Source organism: Nicotiana sylvestris, chromosome 1, assembly GCF_000393655.2.
Source record: "Nicotiana sylvestris chromosome 1, ASM39365v2, whole genome shotgun sequence".
NCBI lineage: Eukaryota > Viridiplantae > Streptophyta > Magnoliopsida > Solanales > Solanaceae > Nicotiana > Nicotiana sylvestris.
In genome coordinates this window covers 13,866,294-13,889,407 of record NC_091057.1, presented here as the reverse complement: position 1 = coordinate 13,889,407, position 23,114 = coordinate 13,866,294, and the positions used below count along the sequence as shown (strand labels likewise).

The 23,114-nt window shown below is 37.0% G+C and overlaps 1 long non-coding RNA gene across 1 annotated transcript; it reads left to right on the top strand.

The window, feature by feature from the left end:
- The first annotated feature begins 12,545 nt into the window (after window positions 1-12,545).
- Window positions 12,546-21,170, top strand: LOC104247148 (uncharacterized). The gene is made up of 2 exons (XR_716127.2): window positions 12,546-13,083; window positions 20,900-21,170. It is a non-coding gene; the product is annotated as an uncharacterized lncRNA (long non-coding RNA).
- Window positions 21,171-23,114: the final 1,944 nt, after the last annotated feature.

Sequence of the window (23,114 nt, the reverse complement as noted above, 5' to 3'; positions counted from 1 at the left end):
TCCCCTCAAAATAAAAATCTAAAATTTCCCAAACCCAAATAAACTGGGGCAGTAGTTTTGGTTTTGCAGAAGATCTAATTCCGAAAGTTGTAATTTTGAACCCTTTTCATTTTAAATTATTTTGAGCCTTCATACCACCCTTTCTTTCTAGCCTTGTCCAAAAGCTTACATTACGGTCCAAAGAAAGACCTTCCAATCAATCTTTGAGGATGTCAAGTCAGGCGAGATAGAGGTATGATTTACATCATGGGTAACATTTTGTTCATGGGTACAAATGAAAAATGAATAAAATGAAAGAGTCTTATTGGTGAAAACCCTCACAGGCACCGAAAGGTGATGGTGAGCTGAGAGAAAATTTAAAATGAGAGAGTCTTATTGGTGAAAACCCTCGCGGGAACCGTAAGGCGATGGTGAGTTGAGAGATGAACAAATGGGATAGGCTTGTTGGTGAAAACCTTTCGGGGCACTACAAGTCGAATGAGGCTCGTGACGTTACTGAGAAATTGGATCATTGAAAGCCCGATTTTGAAATATGAAAACATGACATGAACTGAAAATATGATTGGTTGGATGGATTAGGCTGATCAATCTGAAATGCATGTCATGATCATTGGAGCCAGCCGCTTCACTTAGATAAGTCTTTTTCTCCGATTCTTCTTCATACAGTCATCTTTGTTCAAACTTTTCTTTCGTTCCTTTTGTCAAAAAGCACTTCACTGTGCTCTTTGAGTCTATTTTTATGAGTCTCTTTCGAGTCCGCCCTTGTTGAACAAGTAGGAAAGGATCCCAAAGCCTACTACCTGCTTTTATATTGCACAAAGTGGAGTTCGGCCAAGCACATCACAAGTGACATGATTTAGAATGAGCAGTATGGTGATAACTGAAGTTCAGGAGGTAAGGTGATTTTGGAATTTTGAGAAAATACAAAGGTTTAGCAACTTTCAGAATGAAAACACAATGCAACAAGAGAGTGTAAGAGATTCAGGCCATTAAGAGATTTTGTGGTCCAATTTCAATCAAAAGGTCAAAATTCTTTGTTAGCCTAAAGCAGCCAATCTGAATGAAGCATGGTAGTGGCAGAAGCAAACACCTTCAGCAAGGATGCCACAAACTAACCGCCACATTTTTAAACTAACAAGATTTTCTTTGTTTGAAACGGGGTCAAGAAATTTTGTTTGATTTACAAGAATCCTCCATGAAGAAAGCTTGTTACAGGTAAGTTCAGTTTTAAGTTTTCAGGACCCTCCTGGATAATGGAATTTAGTTTCAAGTTTTCAGAACCCTCCTGGATAATGGAATTTAGGTTTTAAATTCTCAAGACCCTCCTGGATAATGGGATCAGGCTTTAAGTTTTCAAGACCCTCATGGATAATGGGATTTGGTTTAAATTTTCAGGACCCTCCCGAAAAATGGGATTCAACTAACACTCACAAATGTTCCTGGTACAAACTGGGGCAGATATTTTTCTTTGTTTTGTCTATTTTGTTGTGATCGTAGGCGCCCACCTGGAGAATGAGGGAATTCATTTCAAGTTTAAGTCGATCGCAGGTGCCCACCTGGAGAATGAGGGAATTCATTTCAGTTTTAAGTCAGCAGCAGGTGCCCACCTAGAGAACGAGGGAATTCATTTCAAAGTTTTATGTCAGTGGCAGGCACCCACCTGGAGAACGAAGGAATTCATTTCAAGATTAAGTCGGTCGCAGGCGCCCACCGGAAGAATGAGGGAATTCATTTTAGTTTTAAGTCAGTCGCAGGCGCCCACCTAGAAAACGAGGGAATTCATTTCCAAGTGTTATGTCAGTGGCAGGCGCCCACCTGGAGAATGAGGGAATTCATGTCAAGTTTAAGTCGGTCGCAGGAACCAGCTGGAGAATGAGGGAATTTATTTCAGTTTTAAATTAGCGGCAGGCGCCCACCTGGAGAACGAGGAAATTTTTTTCAGAGTTACTTTCAATTATCAAATTCAAGAAGCATCAAGAGCCCGCCTGAAGAATAGGGTCAACTTTTAATTTTCAAGTTCAAGTCAGAGAAGCATCAGGCGCCCACCTGGAGAATGAGGAAATTCATTTCAAAGTTTTACGTCAATGGCAGGCGCCCACCTGGAGAACAAGGGAATTCATTTCAAGTTTAAGTCGGTCGCAGGTGCCCACCTGGAGAATAATGGAATTCATTTCAGTTTTAAGTCAGTCGCAGGCGCCCTGGAGAACGAGGGAATTCATTTCAAAGTTTTATGTCAGTGGCAGGCGCCCACCTGGAGAATGAGAGAATTAATTTCAAAGTTTTATGTCGGTGGAAGGCGCCCACCTGGAGAATAAGGGAATTCATTTCAAGTTTAAGTCGGTCACAGGCGCCCACCTGGAGAATAAGGGAATTCATTTCAGTTTTAAGTCAGCCGCAGACGCCCACCTGGAGAACGAGAGAATTCATTTCCAAGTTTTATGTCATTGGCAGGCGCCCACCTGGAGAACAGGGGAATTTATATCAAGTTTAAGTCGGTCGCAGGCGCCCGCCTGGAGAATGAGGGAATTCATTTTAGTTTTAAGTCAGTCGCAGGCGCCCATCTGGAGAGCGAATGAATTCATTTCAGATTTACTTTCAATTCTCAAATACAAGAGGCATCAGGAGCTCGTCTGAAGAACAGAGTCAACTTCCAGTTTTCTTCAAATTCAAGTCAGTAGGATGCCCACCTGAAGAATAGGGTGAATTTTCAATTTCATGTTTAAGGATCAAATGGGGATTCAAAGAAGATTCGACACAAGAAGTTGATAGGACTTTGTATTTTTATTTTATTTTTTCTGTAATTATTCCTTTTAATTTAGATGTAACGGCAGGAACCGCGGACTAGAACTCGACAGCACCTCAACCGGCTCTCCACCTCGGTATACTCCATCGCTCTTCTCACTTTTGAACTACACGTGGTCTGATTCCTTTATAGCCAAGGATATATAGGTAGCTCAAATACCGGAGCTCGGTCACATTCTTCTTTCTTTTAATTTTTGGTCTCTCCAAATAAGGGTCGGGTCAAAAACCTATCTCGTCGTTCTTTGTCTGAAATCTCTTCGTTTTTCCAGTCTAAGAGGGGCAGCTGTAGACATGTAATTTTTGACTCTCCCCGAAATTTTATACATTTTAGTGCTTCGATGTTGGTTTTAGGCCTAATATCACTATTTTGATTATTTTAAAACTTTTTGCTTTATTTTATCTTAAAAAAAACTACAAAAAATATTTTCAATTATTTTAGCTAATTGATTTTTACTATCAACTTTTAATTTTTCTTACTTTTCATAAAATTGAAAGATACAAAAATAGTGTTGGCATTTTATTTTACAAAAAAAATAAAGAAAAAAAAAAGAAGAAGAGATAGTAAGAAAGTTTCAAAAAAATATATATAATATTTTACTTAGGTTATGTGATTTTTAAGTTGTAAGGTTTTAGTATATATTGAGTATTATTTAAATTTTATTAATATAGTAACTATATGTCTTCTCTTAATATTTTACATTATCTCAAATAGACTAGTATCTTTATAAAGCTATTTTTAATTTACTTTTAGATTAAAATATAAAAAAATCAAAAAGAAAGGAAAAAATCGGAAAGAAAATGACGTGAAAGGCAAGGTGAAAGGAAACAAATGAAGTTGGTAGTGGTCCCATATTTCCATTCTCACACATATTCATGTGTGACCTTCCCTATTTTATTCTTAAGATTTATTTTCTTTCTTTTACCAAATAAGTTTAAATACTCAAAAAATATTTCTCACAATGCACACACTCACAATCTGCACACACACAATTAATCTAGACTCACGTACATAAAAATCAAGAGAGAGAAAATGGGGGACATCATTGAGTGAAGGAGAAGATTTTGGGGAAAAGAGAGAGGGAGTGTGGGACAATTTTTAAAAAAAAAGGGAAACCTTTTTGCATAAAAGGAAGGTTTGGTCTTAGGCTTTAGGGATCTTCTCTTCATCTGATATTTGACGAAAGTTTGATTCTAAAATTTTTGTTTCTTTCTATTTCCTTGTTTTTATTTCAGAAGTCAGAGAAAACAAAAAATCAAAAAATATACGAAAATATATGTTACTTCTTTCAATTTCGATTTTCGGTGTTCAAACCGGGGAGTTCGAGTCCGAGCATTTTGGATTCCAATCGGTGGTTCTGTGTTGCCTCGGATTCTCATCACTGTATTTGTTGTTCCAAGTTCCTCCCCTATCTTTGTCTTAATCTGAATTATCGTGAAAAGCATAATGAGAGTTGTTTAAAAATTGGGGCATAAAAAATTTAATTGGTTTTGAAGTTCAAGAATTCTTTTGTTCCCAGTTTGCTTAGAGTGTCTGTGTCTAATTTGAGTTTAAGGCCTTCTATGTTTGACATTAGTATCTGCTGTCGTATCTTGTTTCTTTATTGGTTTCTTTTCCTTATTTGAATCTAATTTAGGATAATAACTTTACTTCATAAACTTCCTTAGTTGTTGCCTACATGAGTTCTTAAACATGATTCCCATACCTTATTTTAGTTGTGATGACTTAATACTAAATTGGTAAAGTCTAGGCAGTGTAACTATTAAGTACACACAAAATAGTACTGTAATGGTCTAGTAACTTATTATATGATTGCTTTGTCTTTGGATATGGAAATTACAACTGGAGATGGTAGGAGGTTGACTATTTTCTAAATTTGCATGGTCAGAAGTCATGAAATTGGATTAGCAAATATTAATGAGCTTTTATTGTTTGAAATGATAGTATACTATCCATGTCTTATAACTATAGCTGGCAGATTATATTTCATTTTGTTTTACACAATAAGGTTCCCTACGTGATTAAGGGCTTGAACTAATCTCAGAATCTTCATAACTTTAGATTGCACCTTTAGTAAAGTTAAATTTCAGCTTTTACATACTTGCGGCTCTTGTCATGCTTGGATCAATTTTCGGTTCCTTTCTTTCTTTTCAGTCTAACTAATTAGCTCTTTCTTCGTTTCATGTCATTGATTGTTACTGTTTACTCGTTTGGTTTGTTGAAGTTGTTTGACTGATTGTTGGGCCATGGAGGGTGAAATAACAAATGAAATGAAAATTGAACATGATCATGGAATATCTCTCTTTTAGCTTAATTTTTACTTTTCTTTCATAATCGCTAAGAGCATGTTTAGGCCGACCATATTTGGGTAGGCAAGCCTTAGGATTTTCGTTGGTTTCAAGGTGAGAGTTCGTTTCCTCAGTTAAATTTATCCGAGGAATGCCCCGAGGATTTATACATATTTATTTCAGGGAATGCCCCGTAGTATCATGTATTTGGAGGCCATGACGAAGTTGTGGAACAATATAGTACATGTTAGTATTTAGGATTCTTCCTTATTTCTTTTTTATATATTTTCTTTATTAGGAGGGGACGACCTCGAGCCTTTTTTGTGTTTACTTTCCTTTTATATGTTTTTACCTTAAAATGAATATTTTAAAAGCCGACTAGATCAAGCATGCAACCGTACTAGTTACGGGACTTGGGGAGTGCCTAACACCTTCTCCCCGAGTCAAATGAACCCCCTTGCCCGAATCTCTGGTGCGGACTTAGTTTTGGAATCCAAAGTATTTTAAAGGAAAAATAATTTTTTTTAAAAACGGTGACCTGGCACACCGAAATCAAAGTCAGGTGGCGACTCTGAGTTATTTCCTTTTGAACACAATTTTATCACTTTTTAATTAAAAACCCTTTTTAGCTTTACAAAAAAATTATTAATTTAAGAGGGTTAAGTGAGTTTGTAAAAAAGGGGTGTGACACCTATTCCGAGAAAAGAATTTTTAAAGAAAATTATGTACTGGAAAATATAATGACTTTTGGAAATGAAATTATGTGTGTTCTTGTTGGTATCGGGCCCGTATTTTGGTTCCAGAATCTGGTACAGGTTTAAAATAATATTTAAATCGAATCTATAAAATTTGGTAAGAATTAGAGTTGATTTGATATACATCGGACCTTAGGTTGAAAAAATGGAAAAAAAATGAACTATCTTATGAATTTTATGAATTTGAGGTTAAATTAGAGTTGTTGATGTTATTTTGATAATTTGATCGCACGAGCAAGTCCGTATTATATTTTTAGGCTTGCGTGCATGTTTGGTTTGGAGCCCCGAGGGCTCGGGTGAGTTTTAGATAGGTCGCGGAGTGAGTTTGGACTTAGGGAAAATTGTTGTTGCAGCTGGTATGTGTTGCAAACTCTGATCTCGCAATGGCGAGGTCAGGATTCGCAATTGCGAGCCCAACAAGATTGGCAACTGCGAGGGCTTGATCGCATTTGTGAAGAAAGGTCAGGCCTGCCTTGTTCGCATTTGCAAACTTTCCTTCGCAATTGCGAGCCATCAGGGAGGAGCAGTCATCCCAATTGCGACAAAATGCTCGCAATTGCGAAAGGGGCAGACATGCAGCAAGTTCGTAATTGCGAATCTTGTCTCGTATTTGCGAGCTTCGCAATTGCAAAGCTCCTGTCGCAATTGCGACATCTGCACCTGAACAAAACATCATTTGGACGGAATTTCAACTTCATTCATCAAAAATTCGAACTCTAAGCATCCCTAGGCGATTTTTCAAAGACTCAAACTCCTCCAAATCATAAGTAAGTGATTTCTAACTCATTTTCTTCAATCTAATTTATCTTTTTACATAATTTCACTTCAAAATCTAGGGTTTTTCATGGGAAATTGGGTGTTTTGGGGTAGAAGTCAGGATTTTCAAATTTTGGGTATTTGGACCTCAAATTGAGGTCCGATTTCAAAACTAATTGCATATTTGAGTTCGTGGGTCAATGGATGATCAGGTTTTGGTTCCAACTTCGAGTTTTGACCAAGCGGACCCGGGATTGATTTTTGACTTTTTGGGAAAAATATTGGAAAATCCATATTCATGCATTAGAATTGGTTTATTTAGCATTTATTAATTTTATTAAGTATATTATGACTAGATACAAGCGTATTGGAAGTGGAACCGAGAGGTAAAGCAGTAATTGAGGCTTGATTTTGTCCGTGGAATCGAGGTAAGTGTTGGGTCTAGCCTTAGCTTGAGGGAATAGGAATTGTGACCTTATTTTCTACGTGTTAATGTTGAGTACGACGTATAGGTGTGGTGACAAGTATCTATACGTTGGTGTCAAGCAGCATGTGAGTCTTATACCATGTTGTTGTGACTCTATTGTGTATTGTCCATGCTTGGGTTGATGATTATCATTGTTGAACATAATTCATGATAATTTCTTGGTAATTGACCATTTTTGAGTATTGGCTCAAGTTGAGATTCATTTTGTAAAGTAACTGTTGAAACAAAATTGGTTATAGTTGATTCCCTTGCCGAGATGTTATTGTTTATATTGTTGATTCCCTTGTCGGGACGTATTCTTTCTATTGTTTGGGTGAGGAAGAGTGTAAAGCACGAAGGGTAATGACGTACATGATATCGTGAGTGAGTGTTAATGCACGAAGGGTGATGTCGTGCCGATATTATGAGTGTTAATGCACGAAGGGTGATGTCGTGTCATGAATTGAGAGTTAATGCACGAAGGGTGATACCATGTCGATATTTTGAGATTTAATGCACGAAGGGTAATGTCGTGCCATGATTATGAGAGGTGTTTCTGTTGTTTCATATGATGAGAACGAGAGTAAAAGCACGAAGGGTGATGTCGTGCACGTGATATTGTTTCATTATTCTTGTTGATACAAATATGATGTTCACTATGCTTCTCTATAGGTTTATTGTTAGAAATTGATATTCCCCGCAGCATGTCCCCTTCCCATCTTTATCTGTTATTTCCTGTCTTTTCTGTTCTGTTCGTATATGATTTAACTGCACAGGTTTATATGGTTATTGTGTCCTAGCCTCGTCACTACTTTGCCGAGGTTAGGCTCGACACTTACCAGTACATGGGGTCGGTTGTACTGATACTGCTCTCTGCACTCTTTTATGCTTATTTTGGTGTTGGACCCGGTGAATAGCTTGAGGTAGTTGTTTTCAGTCCAGGGAGACCAAGGTAGATCTGCTGGCATTCGCAGAGCCTGAAGTTCCCCCTTTCCCCGTTTTATTTTCTTCTGTCTCTTCTATTTCGAGAATAGTTTTACTTCTTTCATACTTGTATTTGTAGTAAAAATCATAGTCGTTCGTGGATTGTGGTACCCGATCTATTGGGGGTAGCTATGTATTAGATTGTTGGTTTGCTATGTCTCTGTTGTATTTCTTAATTATCTTGCTTAGCTAATATTTGATTCCATGTGATTAATAAAAATGGTGGTAACAACTGTAATTGTCGGTTTACCTAGCTTTCACGAGTAGGCGCCATCACGACTCCCGAGGGTGAGAAATCCGGGTCATGATAGAAGAATCGCCTCTAAGGTTTTTAAGTTTGAAAATTTGAATGAATGAACAAAATCCCATTTTGGCACTGTTTTAATCACTAGCATCAGGTGTTCATCGCATTCACGTGAAACCTGACGCGTTCGCGAAGAGCTACCGCCCAAGTGGCCTAAGCATTCGCGAGTTCCCCCACGCATTCGCGAAGGCTGTTCCCCCTGTCCTTCGCATTCGCGAGCCAACGCCCGTGTTCGCGTAGAAGAAACATTGACCCCTCATTCCCATGTCCCAAGCCTACACGTTTGAGAGAAGCTGGTCGCGTTCGCAGAGCGTAAGTCCCTCATTGCTCTGTATTCACGACCCAGCTATCGCGTTCGCGATGAAGGAAATTCCACCCCATCCCAGTTCACTCTTCACGATCACGAGAGTACCTTCGCGATCGCAAAGAAGTAAATATCAGATGGCACCAGCATCTCAAAAACCAGATTTTTCTAAGTTCAAATAGTCCATAGGCTATCCGAAACTCACCCGAGCCCTCGGGCTCCAAACCATATATGTACACAAGTCCAAAAACCTCATATGAACTCACTCGCGCGATCAAACACTAAAATAACTCCTAGAACTACGAATCGATCACCAAATCAAATGAAATTTTCAATGAAACTTAAGAACTTTCATTTTAACAACCGGGTGTCTGAATCACGTCAAATCACTTCCGTTTTGCACCAAAGTTTGCAGACAAGTTATAAATATCGTAACGAACCTATACCAAGTTCCGCAACCAAAATGCGGACCCGGTATCAACAAAATCAACCATTGGTCAAATTTATAAAGTCTTTAAACCTTTAAACTTCTAATTTTCGACAAAAATGTGATAACTTGAGCTAGAGACCTCCGAATTCAATTTCGGGCAAACGTCCAGGTCCCAAATCACGATACGGACTTTGTCAAAACACGGGTCTGGGTCCGTTTTCTCAAAACATTGATGGAAGTCAACTCAAATGGATTTTTAAGGCATAATTTCACATTTTATCAATTTTTAACATAAAAGCCTTCCGGAAAAAGACACGGACTGCGCATGCAAATCGAGGAAGGCTAAATAAGATATTTAAGGTTTCAAAATCCAGAACTAGGTTAAAACTCTAGATGACCTATCGGGACATAGTATTATAAAGAGGTCTAATTGTAATATGAGTTACCGTATAATTTGAGGCGGAGGACGATAAAAAAAATATAAAAAAAAATGTCACACTAAAAGATTGTTGCTGCTAGAATTAATAACTTTTTCATATTCTTCATATTGAGTTGGTATGTAAATCTGCCTCTAGTTGTCTATTGGTCAGAATAATGACATGATCTGGATTTGACTGTCATCAACAAATTAAAATTCCTACTATAAATGAAAATTTCACACAATACACATAAGATTGATGTTGTTACAATTAATAGTTTTCCATATTCTTCATATTGATTTCAAAAGTAAATCCTCCTCTAGTTGTATATTTGGTAAGTTAATCATGACATGATAATTAAGTATGACTTAAGCCAAGAAAGTTCCTATTATAAATTCTCTCTATTACTGCAATCTCTAAAGTTCTACTACTATAAAACAGGGTGAAGTGACTACTTTATTCACTAAATTATACAATGGAAAACTTTGGTATATCTTTTCGCTATTCTATTTTGCTCATTGCTTACATTTGTGGTAAGATTCTCTTTCATTTTTCCTTGTTGTGATTAAAAAAAAAAAGGTAAGAACATGAGTAGTCACACTCCCTCTATGCATTCCCTAAATGAATATCCGTTCTTTTTAATCTACTATATTACGTATGGATTTGAACGAACCTAGTAGTTCTTGATTAAATCATGTAATCGTCATAGAAAATCTGTCAAATATGTAGAAGTATTTAATTACGAACTCTATTACTAAAACGAGCTATAGGTTTGGTAGAAAATTCAGAATTCATACACTTCAAATTCAGACGCCGATTCTATCGATTAAGTGAGATGATAATAGTAATAGATCGGGGTTCAAATACCCAACAAGAATAAAAGTCAAGTAATTTTTTTGCCTCTCTAGATATATATAAAGGGGCAGCCGGTGCACAAAGCATTCTGTGTTCATGCAGGGTCCACAGAAGGGTCGTACCTCAAGGGTGTGATGTAGACAGCCTACCTAATGCAAACACTAGTGGCTGTTTTCACGGCTCGAACCCGTAACCTATAGATCTCTCTAGATATATATACATCATTTAAAATAACTTTTACATTTTCTCTTTTACATATGAATTACAAGATACTGTTTTCATACCACTCATATATATATATATATACTGTTTGATTTTACAGCCATGGTCGTAATAACTCAGGTTTTCTCAGCAAATGCTCAGTACGTATGTGCGTCACATGGTAAAACAAATCTTCCTTGTTCTCAAGAATTGCCAATTTGCCAAAACCTTTGCAAGAGGGACTATGGACCATTTTATGTGAATTCAGTATGTATTGATCAAGATCAAGGAGGAAGTTTTTGTGTATGCTACTTCAATAGTGGTGCCCCATGTTCAAAATTAAATATTCATTAAAACTTATATACTTTTTAATTTTTCATTCCCCAAAAAATAAAATAAAAAATCAAGCAAAGAAAGAAAAAAAAATCTATATATAAGATTGATGTATCCACCCAAGCTTGAATGAAAAAGAAATCTTTTGATTCTAATTTATAGATGTCTTGTATATTTTTAGTGGCAGATCTATAATTTTTATTAAGAGGGCCAAAATATGACGAATTCAGTTTTATTCGGGGGGTGTCATTTGACACCCTTTCGCCGAAAAAATTATATTGTATTGCTAGGTAAAAAAATATTTTATACATATATAATATATGTTTGACTCCTCTTAGTTTTTTTGAGTGTTTAATGTTTTATATTTTGACATTGGTTAGTAAATTTTAGCTGGCCACTGGGTCAAAACATTTAAAAAAAAAACATAAGAAACCAAGGAGAGTCCATTTATAGTACCTATATATAAAAAAATAATTGCCTAACTACACAATTTAATTTTTCGGAGGAAAAAATGTCAATTGATATCTCTTGTTACATAATAGCACGAAATTTATATTATCTTTAATTAACTGTGTGCCAGTTTTCGTCCATCCAAATCTCTTGGTTTGGCAAAAGTGGCATACACATGAGTTATCGAGTTCAACTGAACCCAATACTTTTGGTTTGGAGCATAAATTTAGTGTAAAAATCACTAAAATTGTAATAATAATTAGTAGATGTGAACACATAACTTTAAAAATACAATGGGTTCACTAATTATTTCAGACGAATTGAAGGATCTTTCAACACCAAATTATTTCGGTGATAATGAGTTATTTCAGTTGACTACTTTGAAAGGTCACCTTAGTTTATATGGCGGCAAATACAATAACACATGGAGTAAAGAGTTCGAACTGGACATCTAAATCATGGAAGAAGACGGTTGGAAATGGTTAATGAAACTTCGCCACATACCACAAATTTGCCAGCATTATTTTATAAAATACATTAATTTTTTTGTGTTGCACGGAGAATGGCGAATTAATTTTTCTAGGACCAGAGAATCGCCATCTTTCCAGTTATAATCCTAAACAACAACAATTTATTACAAAAGAATATATAGGGTATGTGTATCGTATTGTATATCCAACATGTTTGGATAGCTTATGTTTTCCTAAAACCAATGGCATGCACAAGAGGAAGAGGAAACAACTCATTCAAAAGACTGATGGTGAATGTGAGCCCCTAATTTTTTATCATATTTGATTTTTTTACTCACTTTTAGTATTCAAATAAATTTTGAGTTTAATTTTAATATTGTAATTTTATTTCACCTTTTTTATAGGTTGATTTTAGATAATTTGAAAATTACAAGAAAAGAGTTACATATTTTTAAAGTATTAGTTTTATTTTTCATTTTACAAAGAAAGAACAGTTTCAACAAAAAAAAAAGGATATAATTTTATTTAGCTTAGTTTAATTTTAAATGAAAGGTTTTTGAGAAATAAATATTGAGTGCAGTAATTTTACCTTGCTTTTTATTTACTTATTTAGTAGGGGTAGGTTTATTCAGTAATTATCAAGAAAAGAAAAAAAAGCCAATGAAAAATTATCACATGACAAAAGTTCTCTCTTATTATCTAATTCACATGCACTTTCCTAACAATTTTCTACAAATAATATCTACCCTAGACAATCACACTCCCAATCCTTATCGCTTCCAACACTTATATATCTACACACAAAAAAAGACCTAAAAAAAAGATCAGATTCCCCATCTCAAAAACCTCCATTGACACCGGCCATCACCTCACTGCCTCATTTTCCCTCTCTCATTTCCTTGTTTTTTTTCGGATTGGTTGGTTTTTGGCCGAGAAATAACATTTCCGGCAGCCATATACCATTGTTGTTCATTTTGGCCGGAGTCACCTCCTTCGCCGGTGACTTTACTGTCTTTCTAGCAGCTCTGCACTTCGCCACTATCTTTTGCCATATTTTCCGGCGAAAACCAGCCGAGCAGCAAAACTCCGTCGAAAATCCGGCGAAGCTTCTATGTCAAGGCTCTGTTCGAGGTCGACAGCATTGGTTTCGCATTCTATTCACTTCATAGACGATTTGCTGTACAAGTTCCCTTATCAGTACAATATATTGGAAGACATTGAGCCTTTATTTGGCTTGTTGCAACCCTGTTTCACCTCTGCAAAATTAGGTATTACTGTGACTATTGCGATACTTACTTGACACATGATTCCGTGAGTTTTATGATTCGTTTTTTTTTTTTTTTTTTTTTTTTGTGTGTGTGTGTTTCCTGTGTTTCTCTATGTATTGGTATGCTTCAATGTGAATTAAGGTTATGATATTTTCTACTTCTGTTATAATGCCAATGGAATTAATCAGTATGACTTGGAATTTGTATTAAGAAACAGTTGCCTTCAAGAGTTTAGAGAATCAACTTGGATTGGTTAGTCCTCCCCAAAATTCCTGAAACGCTCTTATTTAAACCAATGTATCATTTACTAGGAAAATTTTAATTTGTGTCTCATACAACTGACACTAGTTGTATGAGGTAATTTTATTGTCTCACAGTTTTGTGGACCAAGATTTGTGTGGACCCAGAAGTGTAAGATTGGGGTCCACAAATTTATGAGACAAAAAGGAGTCTCATACAACTAGTGTAAGTTAATTAGGCCATTTATTAATAGTTGAGCGATCGTCCTAAAATCACGGAATTCGAGAATGCCTAATACCTTCTCCCGGGTTAACAAAATTCCCTACCTGGTCTTCTGTATTCGCGGACCAAAAATAGAGTAAATTTCCTCGATTTGAGATTTTAAAATAAACCGGCAACTTGGGACACCATAAATATTCCAAGTGGCAACTCTGATTAAATAAATAATCTCATTTCGATTAACGTCACATTAATTGGAAAAACTCCCTATCCCCTCGGAAAAAAGGAGATGTGACAGCTCTGGCGACTCTGCTGGGAACAAGAACCTCAGGGTTCAGAATTCGAGCTTAGAATAACTTGATAGTTGGCTTTTTATTTATTATCTGATTTTTGCATGTATTGAGTCTCATGTGCTAAATGTCGCTTTTTACTACTTTGATATTGAGTGAACTGTATATAAACTGTTATGAAACTCTTCCCTCTGTGAGTCTTCTAAATCATCTGGAAAGCATGAGCTTCGCGTGGCTTCTTTTCTGTTACAGTCATATCCCAATTTTAGAACGAGGTTCGGACAAATTGCAAAGTCGGTGAAGCTTCTGTATTCCCAGTACCCCCCCCCCCGGCTCGAGCTGTCCGCTCAGGTAAGCCAGGTCTAGAACAATACACCCAGGTTTTAAACCTAGAATAACATAGTCTCATGCAGGATACCTAGTAGGAACGCTTGTTTGCATCACATGCATTTGACATTGAGGACTCAACACAGGGGTTGGGTCCGTTTAAGACAGGTGTACCCAAAAATTAAAAGACAATCATGATACATCTTACGTACTACTTGCGCATCTGTTTGTTTCGGCTTGCATGTTGACCGACTTCTAGAATAGGGAAACAAAATCAGAAAAAAAATTAAAAAAAAAAATGAGAGGTAGGTATTTGGAAAATTCTTAAACTCTGTCGAAATTTTGAACGAAAAAAGAAAGAAAGAAAATAAGCCAAAGTTTTCAAAAGTCATGCTTCCCCTGTTCCGTCAAAACTGACCGAACTACATGAGTCTGATTCTCACCGGATGTGAGATACGTAGGCAAACATCATCGGTTCCGGCCCCAATTTTTAAAAATTCAAAAATATTTTCCTTTAATTCCTCCTTTAGAAGCATTTCCTTAGAAAATAAAAAATTTGAACTCAAAAAATAGTTTCCTTCTTTCTGAAGTCTTTCATATGAAAAAAAAAATCAATCAAAAATCAAAATCCAAAATATAGGTTTCCTTTATTTTGAAGTATTTTTCCCAAAAAGTTCAAAAATCAAAAAAAAAAAATCATCAAAAAAAATAATATTCTTTTCCTTCTTTAAAGATCTTTCTTTTGTAAATGTCATAAATAAATAATTGGAAAATTGAAGTCCAAAATATTTTTGCTTTTCTTTAGAAGTACATTTGTAAATTTAAAAAATAAAAATAAAAAACAACAGAATCCCAAAATATTTTCTTGAAAGTCCCTCTTTCAAAAATTAAGAGGCAACATCCAAAATCCAAAAATATTTTCTTTATTTTAGAAGTCTCTCATTCGAAAAAAGAAAAGAAATCAAGCAAAATCCAAAAAATATTTTCTACCTTTTTTTAGAGGTCTTTTCCCAAAATTTCAAAAAATAATCAAAAATTCAAAAAGTATTTTCTTTCTTCTTTAGAAGTCTTTCTTTTCAAAAATCCTTAAAAAAAAAATAGCAAATCAAAATCCAAAAAACAAAATCTTCTTTAGAAGCCTTTCTTTCAAAAATTTCAAAACCAAAACGAAAAAAAAAATCAAAAATCAAAATCAAAAAATTCAAAAATATTTTCTTTCCTCTTTAATAACCTTTCTTTCGAATAATCAATAAAAAAATGAAATGCAAAAAAAGAAGAAGAAGTTATGTTCCTTTATTAAACACTTTCATTGTTTGAGTATTATAAAAGGTGAAAAAAAGAGCTAGCTTATTTACTTTATTCTCTATTTTTTTGAACTACGCAAGATCTGATTCATGCAACGCCATGATACGTAGGCAATCCCCTTCGGATTCGATCATAGCCATAAAATTAATTGAATGAAAAATAAACTGAAAAAAAGAGAAAGAAAAATTGAGTGAAAAAAAAAAGAAAAAGAAAAAAAAGAGTGACAAAAAATAAAAGAGTGACAAAAACAAAAAAGAAAAGAAAAGAAAGTGCTAAAAAATAAAGAGTGATAGAAACGAAATGAAAAAAATCAAGTGATTAAAGAGAAGCAGAAATAAAAAAAAAGAAGAACATAGTGAAAGGGTTAGTTAAGGCCGGGATGAAACATGCAACCGTTCAAACACATGGTAGAAACGTTTAACTGTTAGGTGCATTACATCCTAACGTGCGGTTTCTTATATGTTAAATGTCTCAAAACTAACAAGGTTGTGGTATGAGCAAATTAGTCAGGTTCTATTTAGGTGGTTGGTTTTGTTGGTATGCAGTGATGAACGCGCAACCTTGCACGTGGCCACAATATTATACACAAAATCGAGCTCCACCTCCCAGAAATGCACCTCCTTACCAAGCTCCATGTAATCCCCAATCAAATGTTCCCTAGTACAATCCTCGCCCAAGAGAGCCTTTCAAAAGGAATCAGTTCACCCCTATTAGTGAATCATACTCAGGCGTGTTCCAAAAGCTAGTCGGGCGAGGTCTGCTGCAGCCAGTGGCTCCAAACCGACCAAACCCCGAGTCCCCCTTGCACCGAGCTGATGCTAGATATGAATACCACTCGGGAGCAGTGTGACACAGTACAGAGGATTGTTGGACCCTCAAAAGGGCAGTTGAAGATTTGATTGAAGCTGAAAGAATCGTTCTTCTGGACGAAGAGGCTTCCGATGTGACGAACAATCCGTTGCATACTTACAATGACCAATTTAATCTGGCATTGAAGGCCATTGTAGCCATTACCGAGACAGAAAAAAAGCCAAAAAAGAAACGGTCGCCAAGCCTAATAGTTCCCTATCAAACGGGAGTCTCGGTAGCCAGTCTTGCTATCCTTTCTGCGTCCGGATTATCTCAGGGTGTGATCCGAATGTTTTGCTTTATTGTCTTACTTTTTGATGTAAATCCATCTATCTTTAAAATTCAAAAAACAAAAACAAAAAAAACACAAAAAAATATATCAAATGAAATTAATATTTCATCATCCGGGAATTTCTCTTTTCTTAATCTTGTCGCTTTTCTTATTCTCTTTTAAGTTCTGTTAAATGCTGATTTTAATAACATGACATGCTTGCAGACTTCAAGCCCAGATCCTAAAACGCTGTCAGACCCCGAAATAATGAATCAAGAATTAGATTGCAATGAAGATAAGTTGAAGGAAATAAAATAAAGAATCGGAATAGCTAAAGGAAAATTGGCTCCAGATTGAAAAGGTTCATACATTGTAACAAGAGTACTGCCAAAAGAGAGCGTTGTACATAGGAAACGTCGAAGAAAATGTTCCTGAAACAACTCTCAACATAGGTGCAGTCAAAAGGTACTATGTTGGATCCTCTATATAACATTAATGTTCTCCGGTTGGGATGAAGAAGACTTTTATTCTCGCTACCCAAACACTATCAACCCTTTTTCAAACCCTTTGAGCCGATTACTTTTCTTTGATTACCTTCTTTAGATCCTAAAAATGTTATTGAAAAAAAATTGAAAAAATAAAATGAAGAATAAAAAAATGAAAAATAGAAGAAAAAGAAAGATACAAAAAAGGGGAGGGGAAGAAAAGACAAAGAAAATGAATTGAAAAAAACGAAAAAAAGGAAAAAGGAAAGGAAAAAGAAAGAGAAAACAAACCAAAACAGAAAAACAAAAGAAAATTAAAAACAAAGTTCCTTGAACTACATTCGACTTGATTCCGAAAGGATACGTAGGCAGCCTCTCTCTGGGGTTCAGTCACACCAAAATAAAAATTCACATTTCCCCAAAGTTGAAATTGGGGCAGAAGTTATAATGATTCGGCGATGGTTTCGCCTGAAAGGTTCCAAAGTTGTAATTCAATCCAAATTCTTTTTACCCCAAATCCTGTTAAAGTCCTTCCGATCAATCGTTAAAGATGTTCAATTGGAGGATACAATTACTTGGATAAGATACAACAAAATGAGAGAACTAAAGTAAGAGAGTCTTATCGGTGAAAATCCTCACGGGCACTGTAAGGCGATAGTAAGCACGGAGAAATTAAAAATGAGAGAGTCTTGTTAGTAAAAACTCGTAAAAAGCACGATAAGGCGACGATGAGAAGAGAAATAAGAGAGGTCTGCTGGTGAAAACCCACAAAGGGCGCCCCTGATCAAAAAGAGGATCCTCATAGCCATCAGCATCGACAGAGTCCTGGCAAGGTTTGTCAATTTTGAGGTAAAAGTTGTGATGAATTTCTAAGAGTTGGACGGTTTGCACAGATCAGGCATCCAATCCAAAAGGCATGTCATATTCATTGAAGTCCGCATGTACTCCAGATAAGTCCTTCTATCCTTTCCCCGAAAGGGATACCTTTTATTTAAATTCATTGTCCATTCCATTGATTGTTTTTCTTTGAATCCCTTTCGGTCTAAGTCTATTATGAAACTAAGACAAAGAAAGGATGGTAAGACTGATTTACAGGGTTTTCATTTGAGCTTTCGTTTGACATAAGCTAATATGCAAAAAGGCACCCAGCCTCGTCAGGGGCATCAAGTCGACCTCGACTGGCCATGGCGGCCGATGCTTTGAAATCAAAAATCTTGGAGAGAGGAAATCAAATTGAAGTGCCTCTAAAGGCGATATGAAGTTGAAAAGGTTGAGTCCCACATGGCTAACCGTCTCAGCAAAGGTTTGAAAATCCAAGGTATCCCAAATGCTCTGAAATTGAAGTTGGAAGAAAGAAGCCAGAAATGAAAGGCCTACGAAGGCGAAATAAAGTTGGAAAAGGTTAAGTCCCATGCGACTAGCTTTGCAACAAAGTTGTGACGACCCGGCCAGTCGCCTCATGAGTTACCGCTCTGTTTCCCCCATTTCTGCTTCTCATTGCTTTATTTATCGGTTCTATATGTGATCGGGTTGGTTGGCTTGGGTTCGGAAAGGTTTTGGTAAGGTTTGAGACACTTAGTCTCTTTTGAGGAAGCTGAAGTTGAAAAAGTCAACTAGGTGTTGACATATGTGTTAGAGGGCTCGGATGTGAGTTCCGATGGTTCAAATAGCTTCGGGAGGTAATTTGGGACTTAGGAGTGTGATCGAAATGTATTTTGGAGGTCCGGAGTAGATTTAGGCTTGAATTGGCGAAAATTGGAATTTTGGTGTTTTCTGGTTGATAGGTGAGATTTTGATATAGGGATCGGAATGGAATTCCAAGAGTTGCAGTAGGTCCGTGGTGTCATTTGGGATGTGAGTACAAAATTTCAGGTCATTCGGACGTGGTTTAGTAGACTTTTTGATCAAAAGCGTAATTCGAAAGATTTTGGAAACTTAGGCTTGAATCCGATGTGTTTTGGTTGATTTGATGTTGTTTGAGGTGTTTTAAAGATTGGTATAAGTTTGGATTGTTATATATGACGTGTTTGTTCTTTTGGTTGAGGTCTCGAGGGCCTCGGGGTGATTTCGGGTGGTTGACGAAAGAATGGAAATTGGAAATGGCAGGTGAAGTTGTAGTCTGCTGTCATAACCGCACCTGTGGCTAGCGGACCGCAGGTGCGGCCTCGTAGAAGCGAGATTGGGGTCGCAGAAGTGGAAAGAGCCTAGGAAAGCAGAAACAACAGAAGTGGTTGAGGGACCGCACCTGCGATGATGCAGGTGCGGCTTATGCATCACAGATGGGGATTTTGGCCACTTAAATGAGGACCACAGATGAGGCGCTTGGGACCGCAGAAGCGAGATCTAGACCGCAGGTGCGAAAAACCTGGGCCAGAAGGTATAAAAGCATTCCTTCACGATTTTTGAGTTGTTCTTCACCATTTCAAGTCGGTTTTGGAGATTTTTGGGAGATTTTGAAGAGGGAATCAAGGGATATCATCTGGAGGTAAGCTTTTTGAGTCTAATAATCGGTCCTATGGCATTATTTCACTGATTTGGCCTAAAATTACTGGAAATTTAGGGTTAAAATTGGGAAAGTAGGGCTTGGTATTGGAGACCTAGACTTGAGGATTTGAGGGGCCATTTGTGGTCGGATTTTGGGACTTTGATATGTATGAACTAGTGGGGAGATAAGGAATCTATTGATGTGAATGTTATCGAATTTCGAGACGTGGGCCCAGGGGTCGGGTTTTGGTTAATTTCGGGATTTATATTGTAAATTAATTAGTTTCGCTTGGGCTTCGTTCCCCTAGCATATTTTGACGTCGTGATTCTGATTTTGGTTAGATTCGACGCGAGTGGAGGCCGATTCGAGGGGCAAAGGCGTCGCGGGCTAGAGTTGGACCGGATAGAGGTGAGTAATGATTGTAAATGTTGTCCTGAGAGTATAAAACCCTGGATTGCACATCGTTGTGCTATACTGAGGTGACACACACGCTAGATGACAAGCATGGGGTCGTGCATTGTTGAGGATTGTGACTTAGTCCATCCCGTATGAATGTTTTACCGCGTATTTGAATAAAAACTATTTGCTATCATCATGTTTTTGGGCTGAATGCCATATTTGAGCCTCGTGCCAACTATTTTCTCACTGTTTTGACTTTATACTTGTATTCAGTCATGCTATATTCTACTGTTTTCATAACTCAGCCATGTTTACTCTGTTTTAAAACATTAAATGATATTCTAAATGATAATTTGAGCTGAGCATCATGTTTTACTGTTGCCCGAGTGGCTTATGAGATTCTGACTGAGTAAGGCGAGGGCCTGTGTTGTGAGGATACACCGATTCATGATTATGAGACCGAGGGCTTGAGATTTGTATGCCACGAGGTGTCTTGTTGATATGAGGCCGAGAGCCTACTGATTATGCCACAAGATGGTTTGTTATTACACTTGGGTCGTAAGGGGTTCTTCTCGAAGTCTGTACCCCCCCCCCCCGTGAGCACGGGTACCCATTGTGATATGAGATATAGCCTGAGGAGCTGGTATTGTTCCATGTGTTGCCCGATGGCCTGATTCTATTGGTATTGTGCCTGAAGGGCGGTTCTTTATGTGTTTATCCTTTCTAGCTGTCTGTCATTTACTTGCTTAACTGTTAAAAATGTATTTTAAAGAAGCTTAAACTGAACTAAGGTGACATTACATATTTTTCACTGTTTTATTGTTTTTACAGCTTCTTTATAGCTTGATGATGTGCCTTTACGTGATTTCTTATCGCTCAGTCTTCATTTATTATTATTACTCACAGAGTTGGAGTACTCACTTTACTCTCTGCACCCCGTGTGCAGATTCAGGCGCTTTAGGTCATGCTTGCGAGGGCTGGGAGCTTCCAGCAGACTTCGGAGATTCACCAAGTAGTTGCTCGTCGTTCGCTGCCTAGTGCTTCTCCCTCTATCTTATTTTCTTCTATTTTGGTTATGTAATAGTTGTGTAGACTCTTTCAGACTTGTAGTTTTTATGATAGATGCTCCTAACTGTTGACACCCCGATGTCGGGTTATAACTATTCCGCAAACTGTATTATTTACCTTATTTTTAGGATTTTTATTATTATGTTAAAGACTTTATTTTATTACTTAATTGCTTAAAAATGAATCGGGAGTGGGTCGGTTGGCCTTGTCTTCATGAGAGGCGTCATCACGACCGGGTCCGAGTTTAGAGTCGTGACAAGTTGGTATCATAGCCTAGGTTGCATAGGTCTCACGAATCATGCGCAGGTTTAGTAGAGTCTCGTGGATCGGTATGGAGACGTCTGTATTTATCCTCGAGAGGCTGCAGAACCTTTAGGAAAAACTTCATATTCTTGAAATTCCTGTAGTGCGAATCTGTTGATCCGAGTACTAAACTTCTATTATTCTATTCTCTCACAGATGGTGAGGACACGCGTTATCGGTCTGTATGGACGACCACCAGTACCACCAGCTGTGGCCACTAAAGGGCGAGGATGTGATCGTGCTCGCAGTAGGGGCAGGGGTGTGGCCTGCACAGCAGCTAGGGCAGCACCTGCAAATCCATCAGCCATCCCAATTCAGGATCAGGTCTCAGCTGTGGACGCTCTAGCAGCACCAGCTCAGGCACCAGCTGTGCCCATTGTGATTCCGGGTCTTTAGGAGGCCTTGGCTCAGATTCTATCAGTATGCACTGGTCTTGCTCAGACGGTCTCAGTTACTACAGTCGCAACTACTTCTCAGACCGGGGGAGGCACTCAGACTCACCGCCGCTCACACACCTGAGCATGTCATGCAGGGGCTTCAGACACCGGGGGCACATTCAGCCCAGCCGGTTGTAGCTGCTCAGGACTATGTAGCTCCTGCCATGCCAGAGGATAAGCAGCGCAGGTTGGAGAGGTTTGGTAGACTTCAGCCTCCGACTTTCAGTGGTGTAGAGGGCAAGGATACCCAGGGTTTCTTGGACAAGTGTCAGAGGATTCTTCGCACAACGGGTATTCTGGAGACCAACAAGGTCGCTTTCACTACCTTTCAGTTTTCTGGAGTTGCCTTCACTTGGTGGGAGGCTTATGAGAGGCGTAGGCCTGTTGGTGCAACACCCCTTATCTGGCAGCAGTTCTCCATTCTATTTTTTCTTTCATATAACCTATTCAATGTTAATAAAACTCAATTTGTAAGTGTTTTTTTAAAAAATTGATTGATAATTACTCATGACTATTCTTGAAATTTGATTCTGTAAGTGTTTCGACAGTATTTTTTACATAATAACTATTATTAGGTTTACAAATTGGAGTTATTTTCAAAAAATTAATTTGTAAGTGTTTCTTTAAATTGAAAGCTTAACTGATAATTTATATTCTTTCTTGCTTGGATTTTTGAAGACATTGTACCTCTTTCATCTTTATTTCATTACTCAAATAATTTATAATAAAAATATTTATGTAATTTTCAATATTTTATACTTATTGAGATAGGTTACACACGCAAAGCGCGTATACTTAGATTAGTCTTAAGCTACGCGCAACTGTACCTTACAATGAGTTTATATTTTCTTAAAATTGCATAATTATTATTAAGTTATGTATGTGAGATTTAAAGATATAAAATAAAGATATAATTTAAGTCTCTGAATATGAAGAAAGTTAATGATATTTAACTAACTAAACAAACAATTGTACTTACTTTTTATTCTATGTTTAACAGATAGTAAATGAGTTAACCGGTGGATAATATGAATATACATATTGTTCATGTCTTCTTGAATATGATCACTTATAGGAGAATTCTTAGTCATTCAATACCTAATTGAGGAACCCCGAAATTAAGTCTTTACAAATGTCAAAGTTAAAACTCATTGGCCATCCATCTTCTAAGTAGATAATATGGTCTTTATCCATATGTTTGATCTGTTTTTAAAAAGTTCACCATTCAACCCATTTTCTAGTGGATAATATGCATTGGTAACTATTTTTTTTAATCTATTTTGTCACCATTAGTTGTAGCAAATTCTATTTGTTCTTTGCCGCTTTGGGTTGTGAGGCTTACTTCCCATCCCT